The 27,709-nt window shown below is 41.6% G+C and overlaps 1 protein-coding gene across 1 annotated transcript in view; it reads right to left on the reverse strand.

Annotated features, from left to right (window-relative positions):
- PRLR (prolactin receptor) overlaps positions 1–24,124 on the reverse strand; it is a 167,783-nt gene extending 143,659 nt beyond the window's left edge. The window contains exon 1 of the mRNA XM_059416995.1: positions 23,929–24,124. The gene's annotated coding sequence lies outside the window, so the exon portion shown is untranslated. The remainder of the gene's footprint in view (positions 1–23,928) is intronic.
- Positions 24,125–27,709: the final 3,585 nt, after the last annotated feature.

Raw genomic sequence — 27,709 nt, forward strand, 5'->3', positions numbered from 1 at the left:
TAAACAGATCAAAGGATTCAAAAAATATGATGCTCTTGCTTCACTTACAATAATCCTTTTTAAAAAAATTTTTTTCAGTGTTTCAAAATCCATTGTTTATGCACCACATCCAGTGTTCTATGCAATACATGCCCTCCATAATAACTCTTAAAGATCTCATTAGCTGCCTGAGAGATTAATTAAAATGAGTCAAAAATAAGAAATTTATAGTGTAAATGGCCATGTACACAGAAACTAGATAACCATAAAACTATCCCAGAATATATTGTAACTATGATTGCATTGCTATTAAGTAAATAAAAAAATTCATAAAGAGAAGTAAAATAATATAAAATATGTAACTGACAGTAACCTGAAAAAAATGTCAAATTATTCTTACAAATGCTAAGAAATGGTTGAAAGGAAGTAAAATGGATTGACTGTCTCATCTTTAATAGGGCTATTCAAGCATATCCTTTCATTCTGAACCTAATTATAAAAGTAGATGATCTCTATGACTTAAGTATAAAATACAGGGGCAAGTGTTTGAAAAACTTTAAATCCAATCACTCATAGAATAAAAAGAGGGTAACTGTCTTCTAAATTATTGGGAAAAGTAAAAGCAAAACCAAACCATAGTCCATGTGGCAATAGATTTAAAAAAAAAAAAAAAAAGGACAAGGGTGAACAGAAAAACTGGATCAAATAAATATTAATGTTGACTGTTATGATTGGTGTAAATTTCCAACTGAGAGAAAGTCTTCTGTGGTCAAATACATTTAAGAAATGTTGGGTTCAACTCAGTTCAGCTAGTTTCTTTATTAAAGATCTCACACCATTTATTTGTGAATATGAATTATTAATCCCTGGGAGAGAGGATTTCATTTGTAACATTTCCCATGCTTGTTTTATTAGCTCTCATTGAACATACTTTTTAAAAAATGTTAAATAACAGACATTCTTCTTAAAATTGATACTAATGATGTTCACTATTCTCACGACTATTTAATAGATGTTGGAATCAATGCTAGAAGACATCAAATAAAAATTGGAAGGGCAACTATCGGAAGGAAGAAAATTACCATTAATGGACATCATGATTACAAATTCTTATTATAAAAAAAAATTCTTATAATCAATTGAGAGTTAGTTAGACAAAAAGAAAATATATGTACATTAGTAGTTTTCTTTTAGTCCAGCAATATCAGAGAGAAGATATGGAAAAAGGTCCATTCATAAGAAAAAAACTAAAATTGTAAGATATGTAAGAATAATTCTAACAAAAAAAATAGCCTATTAGAGTAAAACTATAACATTTTAACAAGAAATGTAAGAGAAAATTCAAGTCCATGGGTAAATGTTCAATGCTTCCTAATGGGCCGACTCTATTAAAAAGATTGTCAGGGGGTACCTGGTTGGCTCAGTGGGTTAAAGCCTCTGCCTTCCACTCAGGCCATAATCTCAGGGTCCTGGGATCGAGCTTCATGTGGGGGGGGGGTGTCTCTGCTCAGCAGGGAGCCTGCTTCCCTTCCTCTCTCTCTCCGCCGACCTCTCTGCCTACTTGTGGTCTTTGTCTGTCAAATGAATAAACAAAATCTTAAAAAAAAAAAAAAAAGATTTTCAGTTTTGGGGCACCTGGGTGACTTAGTCATTAAACATCTGCCTTTGGCTCAGGTCATGATCCTGGGGTCCTGGGATGGAGCCCCATATCAGGGGTCCCTGCTCAGCTGGAAGCCTGCTTCTCCCTCTTCCACTCTCCCTGCTTGTGTTCCTTCTCTCACTGTCTCCCTCTCTGTCAAATAAATAAAATCTTTAAAAAAAAGATTGTCAGTTCTTTCATAACTGATCTACAGGCTTAACGCATTATCCAATTACCAATGAGAGATAGTATGTGTGTGTATACACACGCATATACGTACATACATATACATATATTTATAAACACACACACACACACACACATGCTTTTCTAACTTTTAAAAATCATTTTAGAGTTTACCCAGAACACACGGACGAGAGTAGATAAATTAATCTTGGAAGTGAAAAGTGATGAGAGGATACATGTCCTAACAGTTTAATTGTTTCATAAAACTCAAAACCAGTATGGTGCTGGCCCCCAAACTGACTGACATATGGCAATAAAGCTAAATTATTCTGCAGTAGACCCTAAGATATGCCTAAGAACGGAATATATAATTTATCCAGGGAAAAGGGGTGACTGATGCAGCACATTCTTTGTCCATCATCATTCTCTCTCCCTGAACTACTGTCAACAGTGGGCTCCCCAGTGCTCTTGCTCACATCCTCTACCATCACTCCCCTCCCCTCTGGCACGTACACACTCCACACTGTGGTATGCACAGGGGACATTTAGCATTTAGGTCACTGAACAAGAACCTTTGCACATACTGTTTTTCTCTGCCCCAACTGATATCACCCAGTCTCTTCATTCCAACTGACATCACCCTGTCTCTTCATCCTCAGCTAGAAAGCTGCTTCATTCCAGAAGCCTTCTCTTAACTCAGAGCCCAGATTAGGTGCCTCACGCCACCCTGTACTTCCTCTCACAGAGCTTATAATGTGCCATGTTACACATAAAGTGTAATATAATGTGCCTGGCTCCTGTCTGTCTTCCTCATTAGACTATAAGCTCTGAGAAGCCAAAGCCATCCCTGTCTTGTTCTTTTTTATTCCCAGTATGATGGTTTCTGCCTGAGACATAACATTCATGAAGTATTATTGAATAAACAGCTATCAAGGTATAACAAAGGAAAGCAGGGATAGCTTTCAAGCCATAAAAATCTACAAGTGTGTTTATCAAAAAAAAACTTTACACAGAATTAAAAGACAAAGACCAAACTGGGTAAAAACATGTATAATAAATATTATAGAAAATAGGTTAATACCCTTAAAATAGAAAGAGTTCATTTTTTAAAAATTGAGACAATATTGAGAAACAAATAGAAATCTTGATAACAGACATAAAGCGTAATTCATAAAAGAAGACATATGAAAGGTGGTAAATGTCAGAAAAAGATAATTTTGCCTAGTGATCAAAGAAATGAAAGTTAATATTATTTTAGACTTATCAAATTGGCAAACTCAGTAAATTCCTATGAGGGAATGTTAGGACGGCTTCAAAAACATGTTTTCAGAAACATATAATTGATTATCATGTAACATTAAGTTTTAAAAAGAAGTTTTGAAAAAATATATATTATTATATATATTAATTAATATATTATATAAATTAATTGATATTATATATATTAATGAGAGAGGGAAAATTTACCATTATGTAAACAGTAATTTTTTCTAGGTGGTAGGATATGGGTGATAACAATTTTCTTTATTTCATTCTATAATGCCAGAAAAAAGTAATTAAAATTTTAAGCCCATATAAAATTTCATTTTTCTAACCATTCACTGACTCCTCGCATACTCTATGATATGCTGAACTGCAAACATTTATATTTTTATGAAAAATTACCTTATTTTATCTCCTTAATGTATCAAATAAAATCAGACTTTCTCAGACTCCAATGATCTTAAAATATTTCTTTTCCCGGGGCAAATTTGATTGGCTCTATTTCCTCATTATACTGTAAGCTCTGCATGGGAAGAGACCATTCTGCTCACTATTATTTCTCCAGCCCTTGGCATAGTTTCAAAAATTGGAAGGGGAGGTGAACCATGAGAGACTATGGATTCTGAAAAACAATCTGAGGGGTTTGAAGGGTCGGTGGTGGGAGGTTGGGGGAACCAGGTGGTGAGTGTTAGAGAGGGCACGGATTGCATGGAGCACTGCGTGCGGTGCATAAACAATGAATACTGTTATGCTGAAAATAAATAAAAAAAATACAAGATATAAAAAAATAGTTTGATATATTTGTATCATGAATTTTGCAGAGTTACTCGCAAGGATAATTATGATAAATTTTAATTTGAATGTTGGCACATAACTTTTTCTTTTCTTCCAGTTCGGGGATCGATCTCACAACCCTGAGATCATGACCTGAACTGAAATCAAGGGTCAAAAGGTTAACCAACTGAGCCACTCAGATGTCCCTGCACAAGCCTTCTAAAGACGACACAGTCCCTCTATAACTGATCTCACTAACCAGGTTAACTTTTCCCACTCAGTCAGGAGGGCAGAGGAGAGAATTCAATGCAAAAGTAGATGTTCCCAGATTAGTAGTGTAGTCCTGTCAGGGCAGCAGAGCTCATTCCAGAGCTGTTTGGCCCATTGTGCTGAAGTTATGTCCCAAATTTCTCCCCTCATAGAAATGTCATTTGTGTAAACTCTGCTTGGTTGGTTTCCATCACAGACTAGCTTTTACCAGAGCTCCTCACTTTAAATTTCTACAGGATGTTAGCTTTGCTTTCACGCTTTCAACCCTCCAGAAAGCTTAAGTGTGGTCCACAGCTAAGATTTAAAGGGATTATGGAATGCATCAGTAGTCAGTTCAGAGTGTTTTGCAAGAGCCAACGTTTCCTTTTCATGTGATCCACTTTGCTCTTCCAAAAAATCCTCTGGGTTTTCACTTTTTTTTTTTTTCTTACTTTGTTTACTGCTTGCTGCAGGCAAAAGGTACAACTGGGCAGCTTTAGGAAGAGATGATGTGACCAAGCTGAAACCCTCCGATCCAGTCTAGTCACTACACTACAAGGACCCCCCAAAGCCCAAAGAGACTCAGTGATGGAGGTGTATAGTGAACAAGGATATGAGGGAGGAGGACATTGAAGGACAAATAATGAAGATTACAACAATTCAGTCTACCAAGATATAAAGCTATCACAGGATATGGTTGATAGCAAGAGACATAGGGCTAAGGTAAAAAGATTTATTCCCAATACAGTAAATACCTAAAATCTCTTTGCATCAGAAAGAGTTAAGGAAGGGGAAAAGGGGGACGCCTGGGTGGCTCAGTTGGTTGAGCGGCTGCCTTCGGCTCGGGTCATGATCCCAGCATCCTGGGATCGAGTCCCACATCGGGCTCTCTGCTCAGCGGGGAGCCTGCTTCTCCCTCTGCCTCTGCCTGCCATTCTGTCTGCCTGTGCTCGCTCTCTCTGACAAATAAATAAATAAAATCTTTAAAAAAAAAAAAGGGGAAGAGGATTTACTACATTATCCATTAGACAGTTAAGAGACTTGTTAGCTCAAGTCGTGTTTGTTACTGACTACAAATATTGATAGAATAAACAAAGATTTTTTTTTTTTGTTTAAAGATTTTATTTATCTATTTGACAGACAGAGATCACAAGTAGGCAAAGAGGCAGGCAGAGAGAGAGAGAGGAAGAGAAGCAGGCTCCCTGCTGAGCAGAGAGCCCGACATGGGGCTCGATCCCAGGACCCTGGGATCATGACCCGAGCCGAAGGCAGAGGCTTTAACCCACTGAGCCACCCAGGTGCCCCCAAAGATTTTTAAAAATTCACATATGACCACATATTTATGATGTAATATTATTTAAATATTAATAAAACAAACAAAAATTTAGATACAATCACATCTGGTGTGACATCAGTTTCATAATGTATTATATAACATTAACTAAAACATTAATATATTAAACAGAATTTAGTCTGAATTAAATGTGTGTTATGACAACAGATGGACGTTGAGGCACCAAGAGAGTTCAGAACAGGGGTCAGCAAAATAAAGCTCATGGGCCAAATCTGACCCCTTGACTATTTTTGATAATGAAGTTTTATTGAAAATTGATCTCTCTTCTGAGAGTAGTGCCCAGAATATTGAGACCATTGTTAAGGCTGGAGCTTGTAGTTGAATGTAGTTCCCATGTGACAAACTGATACCAGCTGGAAGGCAAAGAGTTGTTATTTTGGGGTTGGCAATATTAAAATCCTTTCCTATTTTCTAAAGCATCAAATCCCTTAGAGAATTGAAATTTTCTGTCAAAACCAAGGGGAAAACCATCATGAACCAGCAGTTCATGATGAAGATCTTGACTTTGAGACATGATGTTTGAGCACTTCATGCACAGAACTAGGGCTCTGACTCAGTCCCCAAGTCCAAGTATGAGATTCATTAAGGTGATTTCATTTTTAACCATCATCATCAATAATCAGTGTCATCCTTCCTCTCCCACTGAATGTCTGCCATGTCTGGGCAAATTCACCCACAAAATAGAGGTCTCCATAGCTCCTGCCTACCTGCACAGAAGAAAGATTCCTGGAGAAGCTTAATGCTTTGCCTCTGAATAATGTCCTAGGTCTTTGGATAATCAGAGCTACCTATCACATTGTATGATAATCATGTCCTATTGGAAATTCATTGCTTCCAAAGTGAAAAGTTCCCAGTCAATGTCCACTTTTGTAAAGTGGGTCTCCATGAAATACCACTGTGGGAACTGGTTTTGCATTTGACCTATTCTTAGTTTCCCGAGAACTTTGTTGAGAATCCATAAGCATTCCTTATGTTCCACTTGAAGATTTCCCTAAGCCGCCATATGTGATTTTGATTTTTAAAGAAACCCACAACCTTTCATGTGGTTACACAGACATTGTGCCCTAGGTTTCCAAGTATTCCTCTTGCACATTACTGATTCTCAGTAGTGAGAATCAGGATATTACTGATTCTCACCTTAACAATACAACACAGGATATTTGGAGCCCCTGTTACTGCTGTTTCTATACCTGCTTTAGTTTTGCAGATTTTTGCTGTTGGATTCTTACTACACACTTTGTTCACAAACTGAAGTGTCCTTTTCATACCATCAGACACAACTGTGTTCAAGGAATTAGAAATATATGGAAAGAATAAAAATGAAACTGAAAACAACAACAAGCATCTAAACCTAATTGTTTCTTCTGGTGCAGTCCACAAACTAGTGCCACACAACCACCAAATCTGAGGCTCCCACCGTGGGACCACAGGAAAGCAGGCAGTTTTCGCCCTTGTAATTGTTGGGTTTTCCACAAAACCCGTTATCATTTCATCTCTCACAAATGGAAACAGACATGCTTTGTTAGGTTGGTTTTTCCATCCTGGGTGCCTGGGGCCCAGTTCTTCTAGAAGCATCCAGCCTCTGGCCATACGGGCCTTTGTCTGGTCTGAGGCCAGCCTGACACCCTTTCTAGCATGAGTGAGAAGCCATATTTTCACCAGCAATGTGATTTCTGCAGCACATTTCCAACATTCCCCATTGTGCTTGCAAAGGTACAACCTATTTCTGAGCTTTTCCATTCGTCTTGGCTTTACTGGAGGAAGAACAGGTGCTTCTTCACTTCCCTCATTTCTCAGAATTGCACATTGCCCAACCAGCTCTGCTGGCATCAAATGTAGGGAAGCTGGAGAAAGTGTATTTAGCTAATCTCTGAACTTCATCTCTCTTGAGGAGTTTTCTTGAATACTTAACCAGATTTGGGTTCCAAAGGCCCGTGAACTCCAAATAATTATGTATCTGGCTATAAGCGCGGGCCTGAAATGCACCATTTGGGGCTGGGTGTGCAAGTCACCAAATCAACAAACTATTGTCATCTCTGAGCCTTTCTTCTATGTGCGATGTGCTGCTCTAACCATCCAAACACATGGGGTCATGGGAGAAGGGCTCAGGCTCATTTTGAGGGCCAAGGATAGAGAAGGTGTATGTCATCCTTTATTGTACTCCATACTCAAAGCAGTCCTGGAATGTAGGCACTATCATCTCTGTTTTCACCAATAAGAAACCTGAAGCTTAAGAGAGGTTTAGCAAACTTTCTATGGATCCTTTCTAGTGGCATGACTTTGAAGAAGACTCAGCAGAAAGAAGGAATATGCTGCTTTAGTACGCAGGTAAATTCTTTTTTTTTTTTTTAATTATTTAAATTTATTTTCAGCATAATAGTATTGTTTTTGCACCACACCCAGTGCTCCATGCAATCCATGCCCTCTCTAATACCCACCACCTGGTTCCCCCAACCTCCCACCCTCCACCCCTTCAAACCCCTCAGATTGTTTTTCAAAGTCCATAGTCTCTCATGGTTTACCTCCCCTTCCAATTTCCCTCATTCTCTTCTCTAACTCCCCTTGTCCTCCATGCTATTTGTTATGCTCCACAGATAAGTGAAACCATATGATAATTGACTCTCTCTGCTTGACTTATTTCACTCAGCATAATCTCTTCCAGTCCCATCCATGTTGCTCAAAAGTTGGGTATTCATCCTTTCTGATGGATGCATAATACTCCATAGTGTATATGGACCACATTGTCCTTATCCATTCGTCCATTGAAGGGCATCTTGGTTCTTACCACAGTTTGGTGACGTGGCCATTGCTGCTATAAACATTGGGGTACAGATGGCCCTTCTTTTCACTACATCTGTATCTTTGGGGTAAATACCCAGTAGTGCAATTGCAAGGTCATAGGGAAGCTCTATTTTTAATTTCTTGAGGAATCTCCACACTGTTTTCCAAAGTGGCTGCACCAACTTGCATTCCCACCAACAGTGTAAGAGGGTTCCCCTTTCTCCACATCCCCTCCAACACATGCTGTTTCCCGTCTTGCTAATTTTGACCATTCTAACTGGTGTAAGGTGGTATCTCAATGTGGTTTTAATTTGAAATCTCCCTGATGGCTAGTGATGATGAACATTTTTTCATGTGTCTGATAGCTATTTGTATGTCTTCATTGGAGAAGTGTCTGTTCGCATCTTCTGCCCATTTTTTGATATGATTATCTGTTTTGTGTGTGTTGAGTTTGAGGAGTTCTTTATAGATTCTGGATATCAACCCTTTGTCTGTACTGTCATTTGCAAATATCTTCTCCCATTCTGTGGGTTGCCTCTTTGTTTTGTTGGCTATTTCCTTTGCTGTGCAGAAGCTTTTGATTACACCATACACAAAGATAAACTCAAAATTGATAAAAGACCTCAACATGAGACAGGAATCCATCAGAATCCTAGAGGAGAAGATAGGCAGTTATCTCCTCGATATCAGCCACAGCAACTTCTTTCAAGATATGTCTCCAAAGGCAAAGGAAACAAAATGTAAATTCTTTTATAAGGACTGCCAGCTAGAGGTGCCATGTTGGTCTGCTGATTAAATGCAGGAAGGAAGGGAAGTGGTTGAACTGAATGACACAGATGGGATTTTTGAGAGACTTACAGGCTCATTAATCATGCTAAGCTCAGACCCCACACTGAGTCTGTGCCCTTGGAATTTTGCCTCACTGTCTACACACTTGTTGGTCTCCCCATTAAATCATGGGTTCTTTGATGAAGGTGAAATTAATGACTCCCATGAATGGAGTGCTTTCTTGGTGCCAAGGGTTCTATATACTCTCTTCTTGTCTTATTCTCCCATCAACTGTGGAATGGATGTATTTGTGTCTTGATTGTAGAGATGAGAAAGTAAGGCACAGTGCAGTAACTCTCACTCTAATATAAATCCATCTGGATTATTTGTAAAATCACCTTTGAAAGCATATGCCTTCCAATACCCACACATGGGCATCTCATGTAAATTCATCTCCTCCTCTGTACTTGTTGGATGAACCCTTCTCCGAAAACTCATCCTCTATTAGCCACACTTAATGATACACTTGAGTTTAGACAGGAAGTTCTGGGACCAATATAGAATCAGTGTTAGTAGGACTGGGAGGTCTGCAATAGAAAGCAGGCTCTGGTTTCAAGGGATCATAGTATCTCAGTTATGAAATAACTAAAAAAAAAAAGTCCATATTCATATAGCTAGTGTATCTTCATAAAAGCATGGCATATTTTTGATAATTATCCACTAAAAATGATTGCCCATGGAGGCAATGGCTGGCTGTGAGATAGGAGAGAGAAGTATTTTTAAATGAACATTCTTTTGCACCTTGAATTTTATTTTGTTTTATTTTATTTTAAAAGGATTTTTTATTTATTTGACAGAGATCACAAGTAAGCAGAGAGGCAGGCGGTGGTGGGGGGGAGCAGGCTCCTTGCTGAATAGAGAGCCCGATGAGGGGATCTATCCCAGAACCCTGAGATTATGACCTGAACCAAAGGCAGAGGCTTTAACCCACTGAGCCATTCAGGTGCCCCTATACCTCGAATTTTAAACCATGTACAAAAATAAATAGAGTTTTAAAAGTCACAGGTCTGAACAGTGTTATGATTTCAGTGATGTCCTTTGAAAAGTAAAATCAGAAAAGTTCGCTAAGAGAGAAATAAAACTTCTAGTCAAACCCTGAATGACGTGATGGATGGAGTCATACTTGTGACTAAACAGATCCTATCACATTGCTCTGATATTTGAATGACTTGGTTTCTGGACATATCCACATTAGTACATATTCACTCTCACTTTTTGCTGAGTACTTAGTCAAACCTGTCCAATAAAAGAGGATTACCTTTTTGGTTTGAAATTACCGTATTGGTTTGAAGATGAATTTTTTTTTAAAGATTTTATTTATTTATTTGACAAACAGAGATCACAAGTAGGCAGAGAGGCAGGCAGAAGTGGGGGTGGGGGAAGCAGGTTCCCTGATGAGCAGAGTGTCTGATGCGGGGCTCGATCCCAGGACCCTGAGATCATGACCTGAGCCAAAGGCAGAGGCTTTAACCCACTGAGCCACCCAGGCGCCCCTGAAGATGGATTCTTTTAAGTGAAGCTATCTATAGGGTTCTAAGCTATTTGGAAGATATTCAAAGACTCCAAATGGCTTTCAAACTTTTTAAATTAATTGGTGTCTCACTGCAGTCTTTCTAACTTAAATAAGATGAAAATCTAATGCAACTATAACTATAGTTCTCTTTTTCCTTTGTACTTTGGAATTTGAAAGTTATTATAACCATAGGAAATATCTGACATATATTGTATAACATTTTAAAATAATACTTCTATTGAAAAATCAAACAATCGAATGAACAGTTTGATGATTTGATTACATAAATTCAGCACTTCTAATAAATGCAGTTTCTAGAGAAAATTACACTATGGCAAATGGAGCAAAAAAATGCCTTCTATTTAACTGAAATATGTAATAAATTAAAACTTCCATCATAGAAGATGAATTTTTACAATTATTGCCTCTACAGTTATTATTGAAGAATTCACTAAAGGGATAATATTTAATACATTTCTTTGTATAAATGTCAATTCTGTTAAATTCATTGCTGATACTACCATTATGAAAGGAGGAAGGTCTCTTACTTTCATGCTGATTATTGGAAAACCAAGTAACTTGAGAGAATTTTCTGGAAGAAGATATGCAATGGAGGGTAGAGAAAATAGTCTGGACTACTGTGTTCCCCAGGCTTATTTCACTTATAATAATGAAACTGTGGAGAGAATCTTCAATATTTTTAGAGTAAAAATGTGGTAACACATAAAGTATCATGTCATCTGCAAAGAGTGAGAGTTTGACTTCTTCTTTGCCAATTTAAATGTCTTTTATTTCTTTTTGTTGTCCTAGCAAGGACAACCGCATGTAGAAAAATGAAAGTGGACCTTTTTCTTACACCATACACAAAGATAAACCCAAAATGGATATAAGATCTAACTGTGAGATAGGAATCCATCAAATCCTAGAAGAGAACATAGCAACCTCTTCAATCTAGGCTGCAGCAACTTCTTGCTAGACACGTCTCCAAAGGCAAGGGAACCAAGAGCAAAAATGAACAATTGGGACTTCATCAAAATAAAAGTATTCTTCACAGCAAAGGAAATGGTGAATAAAACTAAAAGGCAACTGACGTGATGGGAGAAGATATTTGCAAATGATACATCAGATAAAGAACTAGTATCCAAGATCTATGAAGAACTTAACAAACTCAACACCCAAATCCCAAATAATCCAGTCAAGAAATGGGCAGAAGGCACGAACAGAGACTTTTCCAAAGAAGACATAGAAATCGCCAACAGACATGTGAAAAAATGCTCCACATCACTTGGCATCAGGGAAATACAAATCAAAATGACAATAAGATACCACCTCATACCAGTCAGAATGGCTAAAATTAATGAGACAGGAAAAAACAAATGTTGACAAGGATGCAGAGAAAGGGGAACCCTCCTACACTGCTGGTGGCAATGCTAGCTAATACAATCACTTTGGAAAATACTACGGAGGTTCCTCAAGATGTTAAGAATAGAGCTATCTCATGAGCTAACAATTCCACTACTAGGTATCTAACCCAAAGATACAAATGTATTGATTTGAAGGGGCACCTGCACTGCAATGTTCATTGCAAAAATGTCTACCAGAGCCAAACTGGAAAGAGCCTAGATGTCCATTGGCGGATGAATGGATAAAGAAGATGTGGTTCATATATACAATGAAATATTACTCAGTCATCAGAAAGGATGAATATCTACCATTTACATTGACATGGATGGAACTGGAGAGTATTATGCTGAACAAAATAAGTCAGTCAGAGAAACACAATTATCATTTGGTTTCACTCCTATGTGGAATATAAGAAACAATGCAGAGGATCATAAGGGTAGGGAGGGGAAAGCTGAATGAGAAGTCATCAGAGAGGGAGAAAAGCCATGAGAGACACTTAACTATAGGAAACAAACTGAGGGTTGCCAGAGAAAAGGTGGGTGGGGAATGGGGTAACTGGGTGACGGGGATTAAGGAGGGCATGTGATGTGATGAGCACTGGGTATTATATGCAACTGGTAAATTACTGATAAATTATTGAGCATTTTATCTGATGACACCCTTGCTGGGGTAGGTTTCTAAAGGCCAGCCTCAGATGATCTTGAAGAGCAACCAGAATTTGTTTCACAACTTATTGAGAAACTTTGAGTTCTTTCATCTTTTGAGAAGAGACCAATAGGTGGGCACAACACAGGAACTGAGTGGTGGGCAGAAGAGGAGATAGGGTGAAGAGGGGGCATTTTTCCAGCAGCTCCCTGGGGCGGGGAGATTCTCTTCCTACCTTGGCTGGGTGGCTTAAATGTAGAGTCCTCCTGGAGGGAGAGGGGCTGAATCATCCAGCCTCTGAATTATGGCATTTCCTCTCCAGTTCTGCTTCCAGAAGCCCTGGCCCACCAAAGCATCTCTTCGTGGCACATGGGGATTTTTGCAGGGGAAACAAGTCTGATTTTGAAAGTAGCAATTTCAGTTACAAAAGAAAGAGCGAAAAGGAGACAGAGGGAAAGCAGCACAACTTAGTGACTGAGAACCTGGAGCTCTGCTTCCAGACTCGTGCAAAACCTGGCTTTGTGACTTACCAGCTGTGTGAACTTAGGTGTGACTTCACCCTTTTCTCTCTCTCTTTCTTTCTTTCTTTCTTTCTTTCTTTCTTTTTTGCCTTAGTTTCTTCATTTATAAAGTGATAGTGATAAGAATACTGAGTCAGAGGGTGGCTGGGAAGAATAAGTGTGAATTTATAATGTGAATTATAAATGTGAATTCTTAAAACAATGCCTTGGATATTGTAAGTGCTCATTCCATGCTTGCTATTATGATATCAGCATTTACTTGGGAAAATGGACCAATGGCAAAAAGCCGTGTGTACATGTCTGATGGCATGAAGAATTCAGTAAATGCAACCAGAGTCTCAAAAAACTCGGAAAAAAGATAAACTTAGGAATGTGAATGTGACTTTTCTAGCCTTTACAGAAAGCGTAGTAATCAACAAAACAGTCTTATGAGACAGGATGACATTTTAAGGGTGAGGAGGTAAAAAGCAGCAAACAAATTTCTCCCTGGACAGGAATTTGATTTTTTTTTTTTTCCTGCTTAAATAAGCTAAGGTAAAATCCCTAATGCTTCCAAATAGCATTAGATGTTACTCCATTTTGGCTCGTAACCAGTGACCTGAATAGGGATGGGGTGGGAGCAATGACCTCAGACAGGACTAGGTCTGCCGTTACTGTTGCTGGCCTTATCCACCTGGACGGCCTGCTGACCCTACCTCCAGAATCACTCCTGAACCCCATGCTTCTTCTACTCCCCTGCCCCCATTCTAGCTGATCCATCCTTCCCTGCTGGACCTGCCACATTCCCTCTCTGCTTCCAGTCTACACTGCATTCTCCACCCTGAAGCCCAAGAGAGCTCTAAAATGCAATGTAGAACACGTTACGCTCGATTTTGTCTTATTTTATTTTCCCTCCCTTCTCCTATGATCATCTGCTTTGTTTCTAAATTCCAAATATGAGAGATCTTACAATAATTGTCTTTCTCTGATGGACTTAGTTTGCTTAGCATAATACTCTCGCGACAAACCCTAAGAGACGCTTAACTCTAGGAAACAAACTGAGAGTCACTGGAGGGGAGGTGGGGGGGATGGAGTCACTGGGTGATGGGCACTAAGGGGGGGGCACATGATGTGATGAGCACTGGGTGTCATATGCAACTATGAATCACTAAATTCTACCTCTGAAACTATACTCTGTGTTAATAATACATGTTATAAGGTATGTTATAACACACTATATGTTAATTAATTGAATCTAAAAAAGAACACATCACTCCTCTCCTTAAAACCTCCCAATGATTTCCTTAAAGAACTTAAAATCCTAACTTCATCCCATGACCTCTACCCTCTGGGCTGTTTCCCCATCTGACGCTGTATTTCTTCCTCCATGAGATCCAGCCATAGTGGTCTCCTCTCTGTTTCCTGAACGTGACAACCCTTTACCAACCTCAGGGCGTCTTGTTGTTCCCTCTACCTGGCCTTCTTTTTCCCTGACCTCTGTATTGCTTTGACACTGATGTGTGAGCTCAGAGGCCACCACATCAGAGAGCACACCTCTTGTGATCCTATTCAAAGCAGCCCTCATCAGATGCCACACCCTTGACCTCCCTTCATTTGTCTGCAAAGCACTAACCAACTTACTGGATTTTAATTATTGGCTTCTCAATGTGGAGTATCTTCTTTCCTCTCAATGACGTATAAATTCCATGTGAGCAGAAACTTTATCACTCTTCTTCCAGGTCATGTAACAGCCTCTGGCTGTAGTGGGCCCTCCATCAAAGTTGAGCGAATGAAAACTGGGGACATCCATGATGCTTGGCTCCCAGGAGGGCTCTGCTGATGCTACTCTCTGCATCCTCCTTCATGATTTCTTATCTTCTAACTCTGCAACCTCAACACTCCAGAAAACTACAATGGTATATCACTCTCTTTCTTTCCTTCCCTCCAAATCTATATAGAAATTTGGTTGCTTCCTTTTTAACCATTTTTCATTTGGGAGAGGGAGGGAGAGTGAGAATGGGCAGGGTGAGGGGCAGAGGGAGAAGCAGACTCCCTGTTGGGCGGGGAGCCCAACGTGGGGCTCGATCCCGAGACTCCAGGATCATGACTGAGCCAAAGGCAGGTGCTTAAATGACTGAGCCACCCAGGCACCCAAAACTTGGTTGCTTTTTGGCATTAACACAACCTTCTGAGAATGGTTAATTAGACCCTGGATAATTATTCTCAAATAATTGTTGTCAAATTGATTCCACACCCATTTTCTGTATCCTAGGTTATGATATATTTGGGTGACTTGTAACTGTTTCTTTCCACACTAAAATTCATGACTCAACTAGCCTACCGTGGGGCTGGGAGTCCCCTGCATCCCATATGATTTCTCAGGGCTGAGATGGTTTACACAACCTAGTTAGTTCTTGGCCATTGCACGTTGTAAAATCTATCCAATGACAATCCCTAGAGAATACTGCTGTAATTATATTTTTAATAAGGGTGTGAACAAGAATGGAGTTAATTGGCTTTGAAATGGCTGAGAGAGGAAAGCAAGTATTGCTAAAGATCAACATAGCAATTGGGAAATTTAATGCATGAGTGGCAGGGATGCTTAACCTCTATCTCTCAATCTCATAGCTATCAAGCTTCTGGCAATCTGATCTCCAAATTGCACTTACAGAAGTTTTCATCATGAGGCTATGCTGGGCATTCGGAGTTTGGAGTTAGTTTAGATAGGTAGAAGACTTAATATTATGCTGGAGACCATGTTTCCCAAGGAGTAGAATGACAACCCAAATATAGTTTGGATGGTTCTCTGGGGTCATGTGATCTAAAACAAGTCAAAAGGAGAAATACGAATAAGAAATTAAGATTTGGATTTTAGCTGAGCAGTAAGATCAGCTCATACTGATGCACATTATAGTCACCTGGAGAGTTGTAAATAAATACAGATGCCCTGGCTGCATTCCCAAAATCTTGATTCAATGGATCTATGGATGGGGCCTGGGGATCTGTATTCTTAAAGCTCCCGAGATGCCTGTCTCGAGCAATCGGTGCTGAGGACTACTGTTCTAGAGACTTTCTTTTTGCTCTAACAGAAGATATGGAAATTGTTCTTAAATCGGTAATGGATTTGGAGATGGATAAAAATGAAATAACCATTGGTGGAGGGTGCAAAATTAGCTGCCCTTCTTAGTTCTAAAGAGTCTAGTGCCCAGACTCTAGCTTTCTTCTGCTACCTTTCATAAAGACCTCCCAGCCTCACAATAAACCCAGAAGTTCCCAAAACACGTAAATAATTCTTTTAAAAATGCAGCTGTAAAAATAGCTGGGCTTTCTTCTCTTCTTTTCAGACGTGTAACAAAAATCAATATCTTTTCCATGAACGGGAGTTTTGGAGAGGAATTAGAATAGCCCACAAGCTATGGGACCCAGGAGACTTCACTTCACAGAGGTAGGGCTGGAATTTCTATCATAGGCCTGGCCAGACTTTCACTGGAATAGGAACTCCCAGATGATAGGGATGGTCCTCCGGAGACTGCTGTGGCTGTCCCTGCCTCTGCTGATACTCACCATCCCAGTGCTGCAGCTCGGGCCAACCTGTCATCTCTCACCTACTGATCTGTAACACTGACTCATTCACTGAAGAAATAGCATTGCCAGGACAGAGTATTCTAACAGTAGCACAAGGCTGGGCTGCCTCACTTTGGGAGCCAAATAAGATACGGGGAATGCAGTGGCTGAGAATTCTAATTTCACCTCCATTGCCAGTTAGCCTCAAGGTCCAAGGCAAGTAATTAAACTCTATTGCCCAATTTGTCAAGTTGAGGAGGTGAGGGAAGTTTACAGATTATTGTAAAATAGCTACCGTGGGCACAAATGGGCACAATGATAAAGCCCTTCGCAAAGATTACACCAAGCCTGGTGGATCCAAGCGGCTATGACATACCAGCTGTCACACACTTAGCTAGGACTGACTACAAGACAGTGCAAGAACACACAGAGTAAGGAAATAGGGAGCGAATTACAACTTTTAGCCACTCCCAAGTGGATAGGATCACTATGGATAACAGTTACCAGTGAATTAAAAAGACTACATAGAAATATATATATATATAGGGGCGCCTGGGTGGCTCAATTGGTTAAGCATCCGACTCTTGATCTCAGCTCAGGTCTTAATCTCAGTGCCATGAGTTTAAGCCTCGTGCTGGGCTCCATACTAGGCATTGAGCTTACTTAAAAAAGAAAAGAAAAGAAAAGAAAAAAGAAATATACATGTATATCAATTTCCATAAAGACCACAATTCTTGATTGTCCATTGACTCCCCTTTAAAATATTACCCTTTAAATTTTACTTCCTATGACTATGATTTAAAAACCTTGTGTTTTTTCCTCAATGGTTTTCAACTCTGATTTAGAATATTCATTTTAGAATATTCTGGAGAATTTAAAAAAATTAAAAAAAAATTTTTTTTAATTTTTTTAAAAATTAAAAACAACAACAACAATAATACCAAGTAGTCCCTACTCCTAAACTGATTAAATGAAAACTGTGGGAGTGTGTTGAGGAATCAGTATGTTGTAAAAGTTTCTCCAGCGATGCCACTTGTTTTTTTTTCACAACGACAAACCATCCCTGCACATTCCTATTGTCATGGGCCTACATGGACTACGTGCATGTTTTCTTACTGGAAAAAATACCCTCTCTCCCCAGCTCCATTTGTCTTCAGCCTCAGTTTATGTCCTTTAATGTCCATCTCATACCTTCTGTTTCTCAGGTACACTGCCCTCTGGAATCTCCAAATTCTGTTTCATTCACATAACTCTTGGAGAATATTGTCTGACATTGCTCCTGGTGTTTTTCTGTTTATGCCCATCTTCTCAACAAGATAACCTGCTTCCCCAGAGCAAAGACCTCTGTTTTGCTCTGTTATTTTCCCTATGGAGTCTGGCACAGACTTCTTGGCTTAGAAGATGCTGAAAGATGCGGCTCCTGTTGATATAAATTTACTAAAATTCACTTGTGCTCAACTTCACATTGTCATCCCCCCACCAGATGTAGATTTCAAGTGAAAATGAACAAACACTATTTGCATATCCAAAAGAACATCTCTTCTTCTTCTCCTCCTTCTTCTTCTTTTTAAAAGATTTTATTTATTTGTCAGAAAGAAAGAGCACAAGTGGGGAAGCAGTAGGCAGAGGGAGAAGCAGACTCCCTGTTGAGAAAGGAGCCCAAAGTGGGACTTGATCCCTGGACTCTGGGATCATGAACCTGAGCCGAAGGCAGATGCTTAACCGACTGATCACCCAGGCATCCCAGAACATTCCATATAATGTTTTGCTCAAGCTTTCCCATGGGGAAAAGATTCAGTGGTACCCATGGCCAACATCTGCATAGCTCATTTCTTCATGAGCATTTTATGTGGCATTATCTCATCATCTCTGAACTTACTATAGTATTGTTGGGGGAAGCAGGGTGAGGGCTAACACACAAACCAGTACACAAAGTAGAACCCAGACCTCTGATATCTCAAGTCAGAGGCTTCCTCTAATAACTTCAGAAATCGGACTGCTCTCCCTTTGGCATACATGAAACTGCAAGAAAAAACCACATCTTTACTTTGGTGATATGATATTCAAGGACCACTTTAGCCAGCAGACAAAAGAAACCAAAATGGCCTTCTGTTATATTCTTGGAGCAGTCCTTCTGGAAACTGGGACTGCATGTTGTTCAGGCTGCTTTAAGCGAGAGGAAGAGAGGAAGCAACATCACCCCAGTGAGATGTCTTATTTGATGGGCTTTACACACAAACATGAAGCCCTAGCTGTCTCCTAATCTGATTTTACGAGTGCCGGAATGACAAAGACATTGTCCTGGGAAGTAACTTTAAGGTAAATCTAAATTTAGATTCAAAATGACCCTTTGGTCTGAGATTTGTCCATTGGGTAAGACTTGAGAAGTCTGAGCCAAAAATGAGAAGAAATGGTGTTAGAAGAAGGGAGGAAATTTCCTATTATGTATTTGTCAACTCATTGGTCTATACCAGTTGTGTTAAATGCGAACATAATGCAAGTCATATGTGCAATTAAATTTTCCTATTAATTGCATTAAGAAATTAAGAGGAAACAGATGAAATTCATTTTAATAGTATATTTCATCTAAACGAAGCATCCAAAATGTTACCATCCTAACATATGATCAGTGTAAGAATTAATGAAGTGCGGTTTTTTTTTTTTTTTTTCCCCTAGGTCTTTGAAATTAGGGTATATTTTTACACTTACAGCTCTTCTCAGTCTGGACTCATCACATTTCAACTTTTCAGTCATCATACGTGGCTAGGGCTAGTGTGCCGCACTGAGCAAGTTTAGACACACTCACTATAATTTGGGGCATGAGATACAAATCGCCTGTCAGCATTTAGTCACCTAATACACTTTTGACAATTTCCGTCTATTAGCTCCTTGCAATCTTCTGGAAGAGATTATTTCAAAGGCCACATGCTGTGTTAGCAAAAGGTTTTAGGCTTTGGAGCAAAACAGACTACCGGGTTCTAAGACCAGCTTTGTGACCTTGTGCTAGCTGCTTACCTGCTATGAACCTTGGTTTCCTCTACTATTAAGTCAAGACAAAAATAGCTAACTCGCCAGATGGTTGGGGAGGTTAAATAAGATAGGAGGTAAGTACACAGCACAGCCATGAAGAGTATGATAGGCAGTCAATGAGGAATTTCTCCTACTTAAAACTCAAATTGATTTGCAAGGCTCCATCTCACTATCTTTGAGGCTCTAATGTTTCATTTATTCCACTTCCAGCTCTTTCTCTGGAGGTTTTTCTGAGAAGACAGCCCTTTCCGCAGACCTTCATCAGGCTGGCTCCCTCTTCTTATGCAGGTTTAAGTTCAAGAGTGACCTCTCTGTGGACACCGTCTCTACTGCCCTCTTCAAGTTGCCTCCAAGCCCTGCTCTCTTGAGCCCCTGGCCTCTCTTTACTTTCTTCATGGCATTTTTTCAGTATCTGAAATTATCTTATTTCTGCGTTTGCTCACTGCCTCTGATCTGTCACTCTCTCTACCACAGAAGCTCCACAGGAGCTGGGACGTTGTCTGCCTTATTCAGAGCTCAGCAAGTGTTTGTTAAATGAATAAATGAGTGAATAAATAGTTCACACGGGGACGTAACTGTAAATGGTGTCCTGATTCTCAAAGTAGTCAAGAGCGAACATTACAGAGCTCTTTTCAACCTAAAAGAGAGGCTCAGGGAGTTGGTGGCTGGAAGCCAGCCTAGCCTGCCCCGGCCTGGTGTTGCCTAACTCGACTTCCAGCTCAGTCTGGAAAGGGTTGGGAACATCCTTCTTCAAAGGCCATTTCATTGTCGCTGCCTGTTAATATGTATCACATGCAAAGTGTATGTTCACTCTGCTTAAATCATCTAGAAGATTTGGTTATTCCTGCTCTAAATGCTCTGAAGAAGAACTGGGTTGGGACGCAATTGGCATGAAGCAACCTTCTGATGCCAGGGAGCGTGGAGGCACGAGGCAGTGCAAAAAGAGTGAGCTGAGCGTTCAAGTCCAACAGACCTGGGTTTGGATCCTGGTTCTTCTGTCTTTTAGCAGCTATGCAGATTGGACAAGTTATGCACACTTTTTAAAGTCTCAATGTATCTGTAAAGCTCTACATGATAATCCATACCCTGCAGCGTTGCTATGAGAATTAATTGAGGTCATATAGCAAAGTGCTTAGTCCATCTTGAAGGCTCGGTGGAAAGTTGGTATCAGTATTGTCATCTTTGCCTTCCCAGACTATCCCTGTCCATCTTTGGAATGGCCACCTTGAGGGTATTCAATTTCCTTTTAGGATTCTGATACTTCTTTCCTACATCTCAATGTCATCCAGCTTCTTGGAACCAAAGGGCCAGTACCAAAGAGAGAGACAGAGACGCAGAGATAGATGGAGAGATGGGATAAACTGAATTGGCTATATCTATGCCACCCTTCGAACAATGACAGTGGAGACAATTTTCTGTACAGAGACAGTCTTGAGGGTTTCTGGAGATGGGTGCAACCATGAGACCTCTGCAGTGTCCATGCAGCAGTGTCTGTTGCTAGAAGTAGAGAGCTACCTATGTCATGTTCAAGATTATAGGCCAAAAGAGAATTGGGAGTAAGGGTCAAGAACATATGTCAGTCTGGACACACTTTATTTGCTGGCCACACAGAGTGCTCTGCTTGACAAAGGTGAAGCAGTAAAGCCAGCTGTGTATTCTGAATCCACCCCTCATCTTTGAGAATAATTAGAGCAGAATTGACTTCACTCCTTCTTTTGTTGACATAAGCCCCATAGAAGAGTAAGTTGCTCCAGAAAAGTATAAAACTATTTAACACTTACTGATAACTTCATGTTAATATTAATAATACCAGCTTCCTACTGACTATAAACCGGGCATTTCCATTTCTCATTTTCCATTTTCCTAATAACTGTGCAAGAAAGACAGTATTGTTCCCCATTTACAAACAGGGAAAGCGAGGCTTAGAGTAGTTCAGTGACCTGTCCAAGTGTGGGAGCCAAGATTTGAAGCCCGGTCTATCAGATTCCAAAGCTCCATGTGTCCTCTGCTGTACCCTGCTGGCACTGGCAATGGAAGACTTGGGTCCCACAAGACAGGAGTCCTTAGTACTTAATTTTATTTTTTTTTTAATTATTTTTTTTCTTTTTGAGAGGTAAGGGGCAGAGGGAGAGGGCAAGAATCTTGAGCAGGCTCCATGCCCAGCATTGACAAAATTAAGAGTTGGACCCTTCACCAACTGAGCACCCAGATACCCCAATACAAGTCCTTAGTACTTTAAAAGAAAAGTGCCTAGGTCCAAAAGAACACTATTACTATCCCTACTACACACAGGGGAGTGAACAGCGCTCTGTTCCAAAACAAAGCTTTTGGCTTTACTGTTTGACATCCAGCTAGGTGACACGAAGATCCATCTTTGAGACACTTTCTACAGGTGGCCCTAGAGTGTTGTGTACAGGACTGAAAACTCCAGGGTTGAGGACCTCCCCTTTGGAAAGTCATGAAAAGAGTTTGTGAGGAAGGTTCCCCAGAGGCAGAGATTGGTGAAACCTTTGGGAAACCCTATCCCAGGAGCTTACTCACGGCAGGAGTGCTTTCTCCTTCAGCAGCATGGCTGACTTCAGACCCCACCGGAGGGCTGGCTATAGATTATTACTTACATTGCCAGCCCAGCAGCCAGCAGAGGTTTAGCTGGATGGTCTCAATACAAAAGGTTCTCAGAAGGAAGGAAATGAATGTTTATCTGGGGTTCAGGTCTTCAGGGAGCAACTACAAACCCTGAGGGATTGCTTGCAAAACTTTATGTACATTACATAAGAATATTTTTGCCCCTTGGGAGAGGACTCACAGCTAATTCTCAAAAGGACCCATGAGTTCCAATATTTAAAAACCACTAAAATTAAAAATTTCATCTGCTTCTTCCTTATACCATCCAGCATATTTACCCCATATATTATTTATAATATAGAATACATACACTATATAATGTATAGTATATAGTATATATAATTATATATAAAATACACTATGTATATACACATATTATGTTTAATGATACATACATACACACACACACACACACACACGTGTATATATGTATATCTATATATGGGATGATTAATTTGCTTAAATATTGCAAGAAAGACGGAGGCCCAGAGAGGATGACTGCCTTGACCGAGTTTGCACAGCCAGAGGAACGGCTAGGAATAGCAGCACTCCACTAACCAAGAAGCAGGAGACTGGGGGAGAATCTTTACCAGCCAACGCGATGAATGAAAACAAACGAATCTCTCCAGATTAATAATACTATTTTGCCACCGTTTTCAAGTCCGATCACAGAAAACCCTAAATTGCTTATTAGGGCAACGTGCGCTGCTTCGCCAGGACACAGGTAGAGGTCACTACAAGGATATTCTCCTGCTGGAAGGGCTGGCACTCCCGCCCCGCTGTCCCCCGCACGGCGCCGGGCTCCGCGGTCCCGCGAGTGTGCCGCTCCCCGCCGGCGGGCTCGGCTCGCCGCTGCCTCCCGGGCTGGAAGGCCTCCCTCCCGCCCCCGCTCGGGGCTACGGTTCCGGCGGGAGCCTCGGACCTGCCGCGGCGCTCGCTGCCTTCGCGCGGGAGCCCCGCCTTTCGGGCCAGCACCGGCGACCCTGAACTTTCCCCACCGGCTGCCCGGGAGTCCGCGGCGCCGCCGCCGGGAGACCCCGCGAGCCCGCGGGCATCGCCTCACCTGCCCGAGCCCCTTCCCGCTATATTTTCTTTTCAGTTTCACGTAAATAATTTACATTGCGAGAATGCCACGGTCACGCCGAAACTCACTCTCCAGGGCTCATCCGACGACGCCTTTACAAAAGACCAAGGTGCGCTGCTGTCAGGGGGAGGGGGCACTTTTAATTTCTCTCCGAGGGGGCAGCAGTGCTGCCTGCGGTCAGAGCCCCGACTTTCGCACCTGCGGCCGCCGCCCGGCAGCGCCTCTGCCCCCTCAGGCTGGGTTCTGGTGCTTTCCGGGAGCCGCAGCCCGGCCTCGAACCCGCAGCCCCCAGCGCCGCGCCCCTGGCCGGCCTCGAAAGCGCAGCCCCCCGCGCCCGGCGGGCATCGAACCCGCAGCCCGCAGCGCCGCGCACCTGGCCGGCCTTGAAAGCGCAGCCCTCCCGCGCCTAGCCGACCTCGAGCCCGCAGCCCCCGGCGCCGCACGCCTGGCGGGCTTCGAACCCGCAGCCCCCGCGTCCGCCACAGGCCCAGCCAGGCGGTGGCTACTCACTTTTGCCTGGGAGCCAAGTCTGCCATATCCGTCCGTCAGCACTTCCTGCAAAAGGACGTGGAGATCATTGTGTGTAAAGCTGTTTGGCGGACAGCGGGTAAAATCCAGAGAGAGGGAGAGGATCCACTAAGACGGAAAGCGGCGGGGGCGGGGGCGGGGTGGGGGCGGGGAGGGGGAAGCCCTGCAGACCCGCGCTCTCGGTCGTTCGCTGCCCGGGCACCGCGGTCCTCGCCGGGTGGCTCTCTGTGAAGCTCAACTCGGTGCACTTGTTCACTCTTTCTTCATTAGAGGAGGAGTCAGTGTTGCAACACTTATGTTCCTTGCTGGAGGCAAAACAGTGATTTTCTTCAGCATGCAAAATGTCCAGAACCTGCCAGGTTTGCAAGGTGAGGGAGGTGCTTGGGGGAGCCGGAACACCCCAGACACCTGGAGAAGAAATAACTGATCATCCCAGATTGGTTTCGCATGATCGGGGCCATACAGCTTCCACGGAGACTGCTCCAGAAAACACAGAGGCAAAACAATCATAAAAATGGCTTAATACATCGAATCGCCTCGAAGATGGTATTCCTGCCAGCAGTCAAGATAGGGAGCGTCTCCATGTCAAATTTCTTTCCTTATCTGAATAACAGCAGCTTGACAATATTGGACGGGGCTCCAGGGAGTTGAATCTCCCCTTCTCTAACAAGAAGGAGGGGTCAGAGTGAAAGGGGTAAAAGAAAATAGTCAGTAACCTGAATAGGGTTTCGCTTTCTTTTTTGATACCCCAGAGCCCAAATTTCCAGGGTGCGGTGTTTCCACCGCACGAATAGAACAGAAACAGTGGTAGGGGCACCCTTTTCTTATTTTCTGCAAATGCAGATTTTTTTTTTCTAATAGTTTTTTTTTTTTTTAATTTGGTCATAACAAAACCATGCACAATTGCAAATTTTTCTCTCGCAAAAAAGTACGGAAACCCATAGTAACTGTCTGAATCAAACAGTTACCCACCAATTACTAAGTGGGAAGTGTGTTTGATGCCCTTGATTACTGCTGCAGCTGATTGCTTCCTAATCCAGAGCGGGTATCAAGGAGATATTCTAAACGAAGCCTTTTGAGTTTCAGAAATAAAAGTTCCCGGAACATTGGGCTTTCCCCCTTTGATGCCACTTTTCCTGTCACCCCAGAGTAACTGGCAAGTAATATTCACTGGCAGCCACTTGCCAGGTCTCAGGAAGAAGTTAAAAATCCCAGGATGCTTGGTGATCTTTTTGGACCTGAAGACCACCGACATCACCTGATGCTTCCTGTTCAGTAACATGACCAGAGATTCCATCTGGTTCTCTGAGTCCTGGGAGAGATGCATCTTTCATGCACAACCCTCCACCTGCTTCCCGTGATACTCCAGATACGTTTGCCTCCTCTCCTGAGGGTCACGAAAACATGCAACTCCTATTTATTTCCTGAACCCCTGGGTGATATGAAATCTTCGATGACAGAATATTTCTATATGACCTTTGCAAGGCAAAGGATTACTCTGTTTCTTGGAGTTGTTCTAGTCAGACAGTTTTCATAGTTGGTGAAAAAGATAGCACACTGGGTAAGTCCGGACTGTGAGCTCTTGAAAGGTGGGGACCTCGCTTTTCTTCTTGGGGTTCCCAGTCAGCTGCAGACCGGTCCCCCCAGCTGTGCTCCTGGCTTCTGGTAGGTGAGATTGGTTGTTGAGTGATTAGTGGGCAGCTCACCAGGAGAGAAAGGCAAGGCTGGCTTTCTGCTCCGTGGTGTGGTGCACAGACCCTGTCCCTAAACCACAAGCAGTCACTGTGCTTCCAAGACCCTGCTGTGTGGCTGATTGCTTTGGGTGTGGGTTTGAGTCCTTGCTCTTCGTACACATTTCCTAAGCTTCAGTTGCCTCACAGTAAATACTAGGATACAGTAATACAGGCCTCAAAAAAAATAATAATGATGGTGGTTATTAATCACCAGTAAAAGAAATAATAATGGTGATAGCATATGTAAATATCTGACAAATAACAGAAAATCTAGAAACAAATTCTTTTCCCCCCTCTTCCTCTCTCTTTTATGACCACCTTCCTCGAATATTTAATCCCTTCTGCCCATGGGCTGCTTCATCTCAGCCTATAATGTGCTCCTATCATCCTTGACCCTGGTGACCTGTTTGTGCTTTACCATGTTCTAGTAACTTTTATTAATTTAATTCACTCCTTTCTGCACCTGTCAAATTTAGTGGGAAAGAATGAACTACACTCCTCTGCTTCCCTGACTCACTACCCTTTCAATGCCTTCAATCAGTGGTTGTCAACCTTGACCGCACACCACCATCATGGGGGCGGGGGGCATGTTTCAAAGCTACTGTGTCTGGGTGTCACTTGAAAGGCTTCTAATTCAGGAGGTTTAGGGTGAGGCCCTGATTCTCTGTTTCTCCAGAGATGCGCAGGCACAGCGCACCCTGGCTTGCAACACTGCCTCCAGCCTCCTTCCTCCCGAAGCTGTCCTTCCTGGATTCTCAGCCCCTGCCCTCCCCAGACCCTTTCTGTCCCTGACTTCTCTGGGTTGCCTCTTGTCATGTCTCTCTTCTTTCTCCTCCTTCATGGCTGGGGACAGTCTTCCCTTTGGTTCTCCATCTTTCTTCTCTGAGGATTATACTTTTTTCTCAAAAATTAAAAAAAAAAAAAGAAAAAGAAAAAGAAAAATGCTAAAAAAAAAAAAAAAAAAAAACCACAAGGGTGAAAAAAAAAATCACTCACATCACAGCACTGTTAAAAAAAAAATCTGTATCTGTAAAGTCAGATATAACCTTCTCAGATCACACACCCTCCTCCTATCCTCTGATCTCATCTCTAGAGGTGACTGCGATGAACAGATTGGAGCCTATCTGTCCCTTTCTTACATGTATGTTGTTATGTCTCCATATGCACATGCAAATATTCTTTTTTTTTTTTTTAATTTTATTTATTTATCAGAGAGAGAGGGGGGGAGAGAGCAAGCACAGGCAGACAGAATGGCAGGCAGAGGCAGAGGGAGAAGCAGGCTCCCTGCTGAGCAAGGAGCCCGATGTGGGACTCGATCCCAGGACGCTGGGATCATGACCTGAGCCGAAGGCAGCTGCTTAACCAACTGAGCCACCCAGGCGTCCCGCAAATATTCTTTAAACTAAAAATGTGACCATTTCTGTGACGTGTCTTTTTTAAGATTAGTGCAATTATACATTCTAGGTTACTGGCTACAGACTTCACTTGTTCTTTTTTTTTTTTTTAATTTTTTATTTTTTTATAAACATATATTTTTATCCCCAGGGGTACAGGTCTGTGAATCACCAGGTTTACACACTTCACAGCACTCACCAAAGCACACACCCTCCCCAATGTCCATAATCCGACCCCCTTCTCCCAACCCCCCTCCCCCCAGCAACCCTCAGTTTGTTTTGTGAGATTAAGAGTCACTTATGGTTTGTCTTCCTCCCAATTCCATCTTGTTTCATTGATTCTTCTTCTACCCACTTAAGCTCCTATGTTGCATCACCACTTCCTCATATATGGCTGTCTAGTTTGTAATTTATTCTAGCATTCTTCCTTTGTTAGATCTTCAGTAATTTCAGCTTTTTATTGTAAATAATGCTGCCATGATTATCTTTGCATGTACCTTAGGAGAGACATTTAGAAATGGCATTGTTGGGTCAGAGGGAATGAGAACTAAACACTGCCAAGTTTGCTTTCCAAAACTGTTAGAGAAGAAAATCCTGGAAGTGAGATTACTGAATCATAACATAGGTAACTTTTCC

Source organism: Mustela nigripes, chromosome 12 (genome assembly GCF_022355385.1).
Source record: "Mustela nigripes isolate SB6536 chromosome 12, MUSNIG.SB6536, whole genome shotgun sequence".
In the NCBI taxonomy this organism is placed as follows: Eukaryota; Metazoa; Chordata; class Mammalia; order Carnivora; family Mustelidae; genus Mustela; species Mustela nigripes.